Source organism: Pogonomyrmex barbatus, unplaced genomic scaffold (assembly GCF_055798465.1).
Source record: "Pogonomyrmex barbatus isolate J1 unplaced genomic scaffold, ASM5579846v1 scaffold3, whole genome shotgun sequence".
Classification (NCBI taxonomy): Eukaryota; Metazoa; Arthropoda; class Insecta; order Hymenoptera; family Formicidae; genus Pogonomyrmex; species Pogonomyrmex barbatus.
Genome location: NW_028297127.1, coordinates 11,270,373 through 11,279,324, shown reverse-complemented (window position 1 = coordinate 11,279,324; position 8,952 = coordinate 11,270,373). Strand labels below are relative to the sequence as shown.

Below are 8,952 nucleotides of genomic sequence, written 5' to 3'. Positions count from 1 at the left end.
AGAGAAGAGGACTCCACTGGAAATCCACGGTAGAGAAGCCAGAATTCCGGATATCGAAGGAAACTGAGAAGGAGAGTGTCGTAGTTAACTGGTGGAACAGAATAGAAATATATATATATATATATATATATATATAGAGAGAGAGAGAGAGAGAGAGAGAGAGAGAGAGAGAGAGAGAGAGAGAGAGTTTAGAATGGCGGGATGGGAAAGGGACGAACAGAGGTTAGAGAATGGGTTGGTTTAACTCGCGCTATTTGAGATAATTGATAGCCAGAAGCGGGCTCACGTCCCTTACTCCCTTTCTCATATATGTTGAGAAAGAGACAGAGAGATAGATAGAGAAAGAGAAGGGAAGGAAGAGAAAGAGAAGGGGGGCGATAAAGGGGAGGAGACAGAGATGCATCTAGATGCACACGAACCCGACGCAATTTCCTCCCTCCGACTGGACAGAGAGAGGATTGCATTAGCGAGCCACCGTCGGAGAATTCCGTTTACGAATCCCGTAGGGGTACGCGATCTTCTTTCGTGATTCCGCGTCACTGACCGGAAAAGGGGGTCTCCTGAAATATTTATTGCGGATTCAGGCGGAATGGGAGTGCGGACCGACTTAGACGACTCGATTCTCACCGCGCGTGATGGGCTAAAAGCGATGACTTGGTTAATAGTACGTCGTAACATCACAGACGATACGGGAGGATTATTCCAGAAGGAGAGGAAACGCATTCGAGCGTAACGAGAATTGTACTTTGTTGAAACTTCAACGAAAGAAATTTTTGTAGAATATTTAAAAATTCCAAGAGAGATTCTGTATGAATAAAAAATATGATACATCCTTAAACGCAGAGAAGGAAACACAATCTCAAGCACGAAAGATTTGAAAAAAATCAAGTTGCAAAAAATAAATTAAATAATAAAAAATAAATAAATTAAATAAAACTTATATTGCTTAAATATAGATAAAATAGAAAACGACTATTGATTAAAAATTGTCACCGTTGCAAGTTCACTTGAGAAGACACTAATTTTAAAATCTTTATATTAATATTCAGGAGTAACAACTAGTTCGTAATTGAATAAGAAGGAATTTTCTTGTCTGAAAATAGAGTAACGTTTTAAAAATTTGAATTGGTCGAAATTGGCAGTACTTTTTGCATAAAATTTTCAAATTTTTTTCTTCGATTTTCTTTGGATTTCGATTGCGAATTTTAAATGCGTTTAAATGAGTTTATTGAAGTTGACTCAAGTTTAACAGAGAATAAAAAAACATTGTTTCTACAATGTTTCTTATTTCTACAATCGACATCAGAAAATGTCAGATAATCGATCCCTTTTTTTATGTAACGGAACATAGAGACATAATTACGGGTATAAAATTTCCTTTCTTTTACTTCCTGTTATGGAGAGAATGCATCGATTGTTCTCGTTTCGAAGTATCAGTATATTTCATGATCGCGCGATGTATTAACTATGCAGTCCATTATATATAACTCGGCGATTATTCGCGTTGAAATTAATTGTTAATAAAGTAGCCGTTAACTGAAGCGCACACAGAGAGCGCGAGTTTTCAGCATTTATCGCGGGACAACGAGGTAGAAGGGTGCAACATAGGCTCCAGGAAGGAGGAGGAGAAGGATAATGAAAACGGGAGGGTGGAAAAAGGACACGGCACCTACCGATAACGTAACGATATTATCCTCGAGGACGATGATTACCGGCACAAAGAGATATGCGGCCGGTATATTCCGTGTAGCCGGCAGCCCGTAACGAGACAAACTACTCCTAATTCCGGGCCGGTTCGCCATTGTGAAAGTGCTTTTGATACAACGGTGGCTTCTCTCCCGCTTGTTGTTGCTGGTGGCGTGTTGTTGCTGGATACCGGCGGTGAGCAGCAAATTGGATTACACTATCGACACCCTGCTACGACCGACTACAAGGTAACAAGGCCGCACGCGCATAGAGAAACCAGCGTTCTTACATTCACGATGTCATTTTTGAAATCGTCGGGCTTCATTTTGTTACTTGCGCATCGACTCCCACCCCATTCATAATCCCGATCCTTTTCATTCAGGATCGGTCTATCCAGGGAGAGATCTCTGAATTTTGTATGCAATGTTTCTATGTAAAAACTTGAAAGGCTTCTTGTGTGAGAATTTCTGAATCAATTTCAAAATTAGATAATTTCAAAATTAGATAAATAAATTAAAGAAAATTTAATTTATTATGAAGAGAAGCTGTATATGAAATTAAAAATATTTGCATCGTAATGTGTATAAAAAAAAAAGGGGTGAAGCGACGAGAAATTTGATCCAAGTTGATTATCGAATAAATAATGAATAATTAGCTGCGAAAGTTATTGCATAACCGTCGCTAAAATACCTCTCGGCAGTTCGAGGGTTAATATTGCACATCTTGGAAAGTATTTCAAAAATGCACGGCGCGATCTGACTCGAGAGCACGAAAGTATCCGCCGGGATTCTAATTGAATTTATCGTCTAATTAGAGTATCTCTAAGATTAATACGCGGATTTAATTTTGGGACGTAATTAAAAGACCATTCTCGTTCCTTTCGCGTACTTTTCTTTTGTTAATAATTCAGCAATAAAGATATAGATATACATGGATAGTCGCGCTCATTGCGTTCCTTTGGTGATAATTGCTTTTATATCTGCATTTATTAAGATAACTCGATGACAAATTCGTGCTATTCCCGATGGTAACTTTGTTTTAGCACTTAACACGCGAGAGATACGAGGCACGATCACGCTTTTACCAGAACCGGGAGAAATTAAATTGGAACGAAAATCCACATTTAAGGATGATTATAGAGCTGTACAATCGCGCCGTGTATCAATTATTACACTAGAATCAAGAAAGTCAATTTGCAATGATTGATTTAACCATTGAAAAAAACTTGTTTCTCTTTACATTGATATTGTACTGTAAGAAAAAGTGTATCTAAATGTTTATTTGAGATATTTCGCATTGCCTCAGTTGTATCATTTTCGCTGAAAATAGCTGTTCTTCTGATTAAATAATTCCTCGTTGCATTCTTGCTTGCGGCGAAGTGTTATTTTCAATTACAGCAAAAGCAACTATTTATTAAATTCCACACATTCAAGACTTCTCTTTGTGAGTATTTGCGCTAACACAGAAAGTAGGTCGAGCTTATTCTCTTCCGATTGAATCGACAAAATAGACGGAATTTCCGTGTACAATATGTAAGCCTTTGAATTAAACTATTTATTTAAGATTATCTGTTCAATTTGCAAGAACTCGATAGAAAGTAGTTTTCAAATTTTACAAAAAATGGTATTAAACCAGCAAGTTCAGTAGCGCGTGCGTCTTATTTTTATATTTTATTCTCAAAATAAATTTTTCGCTGAGCTCGCGCCACAATTTTGCAAAAAGTCTCAGCTAATGCATTATGCTTCTTAATTTGTGTTAATTTAAACATATTTACAATTGTTATTTTGCATATTATTCATGTATTGTGGTTGAAATTTACATCATAACTATTATTCGCTGCATACGAGATTGAATTATTCGGGTTTGTTACGAACGTTAACTATTTAACCGATTCCCATGTATTATACAGTTTAATTTCTCAAGCCTTTCCGTAGTACGCCTTTCCAAGAATATAACGCTGAAATTTACGATACGCGAAGTAGACATATCCCGATTTAAGGGGACACACGTACTACGATTACTCCCTCAGGGCTCCAACCGGACGTTTGGAGCGGAATATCGACTGTACCAGAAATTAAACCGCAACACCGTCGCCCCATCCCCAGGAGCGCACGTCCATCCTTTCTCTTTACGACGCAAAAGGCTATACGCGTGATGATCATTTCAATGTACACGAATGTGCCAAGTTTCACCGAGGTGTCCCCGGGCTTGACTGACTAAAAATTTACGACGTGTAAAATAGAGACGCCCTAATCCGGGAAACGGGGTATCGCGCGACTTTATCGCTCGGGCTTTCCACCCGATGGTGGAAAACGGAGGGCTACTTGCTCTCGGATAAGTGGACAGTTCGTTCCAAGTTGGCTGTATTGGTACTATCATCCCCGGAATAACGACTGATCCTTGCGGAGAACGTTGAACGTCGACGTGTATTAAGGGCGGGCTGCATGGCTGAAGTTCCATACCTTTATCGCGAGTAGAATAAAGCAATAAACGTCGAAACGGGGACAACCGGTGTCATCTGGCTTGACTTGGGACAAATAGATGAAATGGAATCGATGTGATAGAGCGGCTCGTTTTAAATTTAAATCGCGGAATGGATATTGCCAAGATATTAAAATATTTACCGATATATATATATATATATATATATATATGCGAGCGTTTCCCGTTACATTTCTGTCGTCGCGCTAATCGCACCTCGTTCAGCAGCTGATCGATGATATGTGGGAGGCTGTACAAATTATAATTCGATATCATACATGTAAACGACTATATTGGATTTTATAGATAAATAATGCATGATCCGGCTGGGTTCTCTAGGTCGTCCCATATTGCGCCATGTTTACGTTTGTCCCGGCGCAGACGTCGATGAATATTCATACGCTAGTTTATACATACCTAATTTACCATTTTCCGTTGAAGCGTTTACCCCTCATCCTCTCCCCCCACCTCGCTCGATCTTGGGCACGTTCATCAGACCGATAAAAGTAATAACCAATCTCTCTCTCTCTCCCCCTCTTTCCCCCCCTCTCCCCCTCCTTCTTTTTACCTCTTTTTCTCTCTCGATGAGCCGCGCGTACTTTCCAGATAACGTCGCTGCATTAACGCAGGCTGCATTTTGTGTACGATAAATAGCGAGCGCACGGCATACGATAATAGCGATGTCACAGAGTAACGGCTACGCTGACTACGACAGCTTCGACCCATTTTCCGGTACGAGGGCGTGTGTGCGGCGTGTAAAGTAGAAATGTCCCAATTTGGCACGAACTTGGCTTTACAGCCGCACTTCCGGCATCGTAACCGGAAAGTGGCTGGAGGTCGCATCAACGCGGAGCGGGTAAGTGGACGGCTTCGTCGACGTGGCGGAGGTGACCAGCTGTATCGGAACGAGGCGAGTTGGATATTAAACTACAGCCGGGTCCCGGGCACAACTTACGGCTCGACCTGTGCTAAAACCTGCGCGCATACCCTTGTTCTCAACCGTTCTAAACCTCGGGACCGCATATTAGCTCCGGCACACTTCCGGCGAGCCATCGCCATGTGGAGTAGAGCCATTCGCGAATACCATAATTCAATGGTCACTCTGCCGTAAGAATACCAAGCGTCCTGTTTATTCTAATGCACGGTCGTCGGAGCGAACGATCGGAGCAGATGTCACTATGGGTCACTATTAGGTGACATCGTTGATATCCTTATGATTTTATTCTCTCCGTGTACCACAGCCGTAAAATCTCAATCGGATGAAACAGTGTCGATGACACTGAACCAGTTTTCCAGATAGAAAATTGGTAAGGCTGCGCATATTCATGATGAATTTTATTATTATAACAAATTCCCCGCTACGGTGGTAAAAAATAAATAATGTAAAGTTTAAAATTTTTGAAAATATACATTTTAAATAATAACTATATATTAATTTCTAGTATGAATAATATTATATACGTAAAAAATAAAGTCATCAATAAAATAAAAGAGGTAAGTATTAGATTTTACGCTTTTCTGAAAATTCATGATTTTGTAGTTAACAGCGATTTGGAATTCAAATTCGTTATGCTTGTAGCTAATTGTTGAATGCATTAACATACTTATACGAACTTTGTATAAATTGTGCATATCGCACATCATACGAGTTACTTGTCTACACTTTTGTATGCAATTGTGCCCTTTGCACTATTTCCTGAAAGCAAGATGCGATTTACTGGTCTGCTTTTTATTGCGCGGGTTCACTTGCATTCTCGGGCATACGAGAGTCGGAAAAATCGTCGACGTGCATCACGGAGAGAGAAAAGCGGCGCGTCGGTGCTTATACGCTCGTTGCATACTAGTCCGCGTGATAACGCTAACAAAAAGGCGTATCGCGTGTTACTTTAGATGCGATCTTCCCCGCCGCATACGCGGCTGAAAAATATTTCACAAATATTTCAGTCTCCGCGGATTTATGCTGGCAGTCGCACTGTTTTCCCGGATGTCGACGTAAGAAAATGTAACAAGTTTATTCTCGCTGTTTACAGCGGACTGTTAAGGCGCATACCGTGAATTATCATTCGATCCTGTCCTCGTACTTGCAGTTTGAGAATTTCTCCATTTCCCCTCGCGTCACGAGCGAACAAGTTGCGCCGGACAAAAACCGGGGCTGTTTTGATTAAAATTAGTTATACCTTCCCTCCTAAAACCCGTGATAAATTTCATTGTTTCACGCGTTTCACCCTACACTCAAAATGGGCAAAAGAAGAAGCCGCGATAATATCCGTCGAAAAGTTTTTCCTCGCGCAATACAATAAAACAGAAAAGTCACAATGTTATCATCACGATAACTTTAACGAAGTAATTATAGCCGCCGTTTAAACATCGTTTGTTAACCGTAGCCATTAAAAGAATGAATCATCGCGTGAGCAACGTGTCTCACGATCGCATGCTTGCTTTACGGAATTGTCCATGGTTAAGGTCTCTTTTTTTTTTTAGAATAACACGAAAGGTGTCGTTTGTCGTTTCAACAAGAAATGAGGACACAATTCAACAGACATGACTGATCCTCACATTTTGACTTGGCAAACTTATGGAATTTAGTACACTGCAGACACTCGTTATATATTTATATTTCCATAGATATATGTTTTGATTGATAGTGAAATAAATATTTGACAAAAGTGAAAGCAAGATATAATCTAATTTAAAGTAACAGAGAACAGAAAGAATAAAAACAAGATTTATATATGTGTTTGATATATAAAAGGAACAGACTAGCTAAAGATGGTCTTTATTCATGTTCTTAATCAAAGAAGACGCGATTTGATTTTTGCTGATATCTAGACATCATTATTGGATATTTGATTATATCATTTATGTGTTACAATTATTAATTTGATTTTTCATTAAAGTATAAATAATAATTAGTATTCCTTATTAAATTTTTAAGAATATCTGTTCTTACTCCATAGAGATAGATACTTAATATCCTATTTTTATCTTATTTCTCAATAATCCAATTTCGCTGCATTAAAATTGATAATCAGTAAAGGTTAATAGAATTTGCGCAACGCGATGAGATAAGAGGTAAAAGACGTGATTCAGGCAACTATCACTTTTTTATGACGGAAATTATGACGCTTGTTACGGAAAGTATCTTTGCATAAAGATATAAAGCTGAATAACGTCGTGAGAAGTGAGTGAGCGAGCGTAATAACTTACGTCTTTGCTTTATACGCCTCTGCAAGAAACGATCTCCGTCCTATCATTTCATAAAATCGTAACATAGAGCTTGCGTTTCATATTTTTTTTTTTTTTCACAGTCACTCGCGAGCATCCCGCGCGAAATATTCGACGAAATCGGCGAGTTTTATCTTCTCGATGAGAAGAAAAAAAGAGCCGGCGCAACGAAATCGCGCCAAGTCTGTCGATGGGAAGACGAATTTATGTTCCAACGGGCAAAGAAATTAATATATCAACGCCGCTGGAAAATCTTCGCGTCTTCCTTTTCACCCCGACGGGGCGATATGTCTGACATGGAAAAATGGATCGCACTCGGTATTGATATCGTCCTTCTTATGAGATACTATCCTCGGGCCACGAAATTCTGACTTCAACGAAATTTCGTGCATATGCAGAAGACAGATAAATGAGTCCTTTTACCGTTGCAGTCATAAAATGCTTTTCAGTTCCTATGATTTTTTCGAGACGCTTAAGAATGAATTTCATGAGAGTTTAATGTCAGTTAGGAGACGCAATGGCGAGGAATCGCAAAGATGCGTCGATCAGATGAATCAAGATGAAATATTATGTGAAAGAGTTATTTTGAAACTTTATGAAGATACATACACATCCTCGACTATCACGCACCTCGAAGAGATATAAGGATAGCAAAGCACTCTCGAAACGTCAGTATAATCCCTTTCTCGTGTCACTCATATTGACACGTCTCTATTCTATTTTCTGAAAAATCCTACTACCTCCTATTACCAAGTTTTTTTCACTTACGATGTAAAAAAAGATGAAAGAAAACGATTCATGGTATAAGAAAAAAGATTCACGTCTAGCCGAATTTCAACTTCTTCATTAGGCGCGAATTTCGAGCGAAAAATGCGGATATTATCGAAAATTTTTTTTCGCGGGAATTTTTCCCAATCAGTCAAGATTACAGGTAACTGCGAGAAATTAAAAATTCATCGATTCATCGACTAGCATTATATAAATCAAAGCAGCTTCGTGATGAAATGGAGAACCGCGTGCGTCTCCGCGGCTTAATATTCTCTCATGATCGTATAAGAATATGATCGTCCGAGAATAAGCAGTTTGAAGGCGGTCGGTCGCAGGCCGGGAGATCTCTTTAATCCCGCGAAACGGAAGACGACGCAGGAATTCGAAGGATTCGCCCGCCGTGACGGTTGAATGCGTATGCATAACCACGGGAGCCAACATTGACGCAAAGCTGCACGGCATACGTTATAGCGATTACGAGCCGTAACAACAGTCTTATCCGAGCCACATTATCCGTCATCTCCCCTTACGCTTAGTCCGCGTCTGGTCCAACGAACTCACGTAAAACTGCCTATTGGAGAGGAAATCCATATCGGAATCGATATTTCTATATCAGGAAGATACTCATAATTCGAATCGTCCGAGCTCATGTAATTTATGTCTTACGGCGGTATTCTATTTAGCGCACCTATTCACGTGGGATAAGATATTGCCTTCGTAGAAAGCGATGGAAAATTTCAAAGAGCTCCATATATATATATATTTATGCGCGCGCGCGCGCGCGCGCGCGCG

General features: G+C 39.7%; 2 protein-coding genes across 3 annotated transcripts in view; both read left to right on the top strand.

The window, feature by feature from the left end:
• The window catches only part of LOC105424244 (mind bomb 1), a 296,684-nt gene that overhangs the window by 272,273 nt on the left and 15,459 nt on the right, over positions 1-8,952 (top strand). The gene's annotated exons all lie outside the window — the stretch shown is intronic.
• The window catches only part of LOC105429513 (E3 ubiquitin-protein ligase MIB1-like), an 84,559-nt gene continuing 77,189 nt past the window's right edge, over positions 1,583-8,952 (top strand). Inside the window, exon 1 of the mRNA XM_011642525.3 lies at positions 1,583-1,934. The gene's annotated coding sequence lies outside the window, so the exon portion shown is untranslated. The remainder of the gene's footprint in view (positions 1,935-8,952) is intronic.